This window comes from Entamoeba invadens, assembly GCF_000330505.1.
Source record: "Entamoeba invadens IP1 unplaced genomic scaffold scaff_1105074725335, whole genome shotgun sequence".
Taxonomy (NCBI): domain Eukaryota; phylum Evosea; order Mastigamoebida; family Endamoebidae; genus Entamoeba; species Entamoeba invadens.
Window position 1 is genome coordinate 3033 of NW_004440243.1, and position 3016 is coordinate 6048.

The following is a 3016-nucleotide window of genomic DNA, read 5'->3' on the forward strand; positions in this document are numbered from 1 at the left end:
CCTGGTCAAATAATAACAAATCTTTTTATGTTATGTATGGTATATTTCTAATATTTTTAACAGAAGAACCAAATAGTTGGCATACATTTTTTTGTTAAAATATAATCACAAAGACATTTTGATATAAAAAAGAGCATTTCTTTTGTTTGCCATTCTCGAAATTAAATTCATTTTATAAATATTATAAATACAAAACATTATTTGAAACTTATATACGTTCACTCGCAAAAATCTTTTCAGCCCTTTTAATGATATTTTCGGTGTTATTATGGTGATAATTTATATCACAAAAATGACAATATAAAGTTATATTGGTAACTTAATTTTTCAAAAATTTGTTAATTTTAATTTTTGGAAGTTTTAATAATAAATGCGACTCTGGGTTTAACAGGTGGATCTTAAAAAGTCAAAACCTGAAAAGTCCAAAAAAATATTATATAAGTAAGCCAAAAAGTCCAAAATATTATAATTATAATAAAATTATAATAAAATTTAAAAACCCTAAAAATTGAATTATTTTTAAAATTTTTGAATAAAACGATAAAATATGATTAGAATTTGAACATTTGTCAAAACAATTGGTATTTGTGATAAAATATTAATAACAAGAAAATGGTTTAAAATGTTGAATGTTATAAATTATATATAAATTTGATTTTAACTAAAACAATTAAAATACAAAACTATGTATTATTTAAAAGTTTCACCAAACAAATAGTGATATAACAACTAAAAAACAATTTGTTGTTACTGATACATTAAATAAATGAACATAACTTGAAATCACGATTTATATGATATCATTTAATTAATTATAAACTAATTTAACATATTTTAACCCTGAAAATGCATTTTTAATAACAAACAAATCTTTAAAATAAAAACATGAGCTCAGAATCAAAGTTGTTTTTTGGACAATGGGAACAAATTGAAGTCCCCACTGGTTTATGGTGGGTTTAAATATATATTTAGTTACTTAATGTATTCTAAATGTGTCGGATGTAAGTCAAGACTTTCAGTTGATATTGATGTTTACGATAATATCATTGGAGTTAATAATGTTAGAATTCATAACATGAATAAACATGGCTCTTATGATTTGGACTCTGCTAGATTGAATTCGATTAAAGCAATTAAAATAAAGACTTAAAAAAATACAAGTTGATCTTGTAGCAAATCCACGAACCAGAAACAGTTTAATTGCCGACCTTTACAAAGAACTACAACTTTCAAGAAAACAATATCTAAAATTAAAAGTAACGGAAAAGCAAAATATAACATTCCAAACACTTTTAACGAATTATTAAAACATAAAAATTCTCTCATATTGGATTCTCGTGCCGACGAATTGATAATGTTTGGTTTAAATTCTGGATTTTTTTTTCTAAGTCTGAATACATTATGGAAGACGGAACATTCATAATAATTAATGGAAAGGACAGTTGTATATATCATATGCGTTTATTAATAGAGTCGCTACCTTGTATCTCTTTGTTAACATGAGAAATAGTAAAACTAACAACTATGTTGAAGTGTTTGCAGTGATTGAAAAATTAGCAGAAGAACGTGAATCAATATTTTTAGAAAACACAAAATTTTTATTGGAGATCTTGAAAAGGCTGTAATTTCAACAATGGAGTCATTATTTCCATATGTCCGCTTTCATGGATGTTTTTTTATTTGACCCACAACATTATTGAAAAATTAAAAACACCAAAAATTGGAATGTTCGATATTTTTAAAAATAACAATGACACTTATAAATTTATTCGACGTATTCTATGTACTGCTTTTTTACCTATTGAATATTTAAACCGTATTACTTTAAATATGATTTTTGATTCTTACAAGGGTGTTGATAATGGTATAGTAACAACAGATTAAATTAACAATTTATAATTGTTTCTTATTAATACTTATTTTAAAATTGGTATAAAAAATGCTATATATCCACCATCTGATTGGTATTGTTTTGGTCAACCAATTAGATGTGACAATTATTCCGAAGCTACACACCGTATTTTGTATAATTTTATACACAAAAGGTTGAAGTTGTGGCATTTTTTGATTTAATAATTCACACCTTAAAAGAAGATAAAGATAAAACTTTGAACCATAGAGTCACTGGAAATCCCATATCTCCCTTAATTAACAAAATACTAAAAATGGAAACTATATTATTTTTGGAAAAAAAGAAACAGTGTTCGATTATTTAAATCGAATTTCGATAATTATCCAACTCAAAATTGAAAATGAATGTTCAACTTTTTATTATACAAATTACAATGAATTATCTTTACAACAACTCGCTAATAAAGTTGAACTCTCAGACCTTAAAGCACTTCAAATGGGGGAGTCAACTAAAATATCATTTGAAACTTTGTTCCTCCTTAAAGACTTGACTGGTGATAACTTAATTGGACCTTTAACTAATATTACTCTTGGTAACTGGGATTTTTTGAAATCTACCGAAGATAAGAAAAGATTTTTTACCCATTCGTAGAAGTCAATGATTTGTATTATTCTGTAGATGAAAATTTGGATTTGGTGTGCGAATTTTACAAAAACCCATCAAAACACCGCAACGACGAAGATCTGTTTGTAACTCAACTTGATAGTGACATATCTCCAGTTGAAGACGAACACGTTAATTTTCAGAATGAAGAAGTAAACACTGTCGTCCCAGGCACCCAACAAACAGACGATGGGTATTTATCAACGAACCCCCGTGTTATTTCTCCTCAAAATCCCAACGGTCAAAGACAACCATCTGAACCACAATTGTACACACCAATTCCTGTGATGCTTGTAACATTCCCTTTAACCTCAGAACAATCGAGTCATATTTTACAACTTCCACCTTTCTCTGCAAATCAGGGAATACAGCAATTGCTTCAATGGTCAATGCCATTAGCTCCAATGAATCCACAATGTTATCAATTTGGATTGCCTCTGGTTAATCCACCGAACATTCAATGAATCGAAGTCCTTAACAAGATCAAGTCGGCAGGTGTTG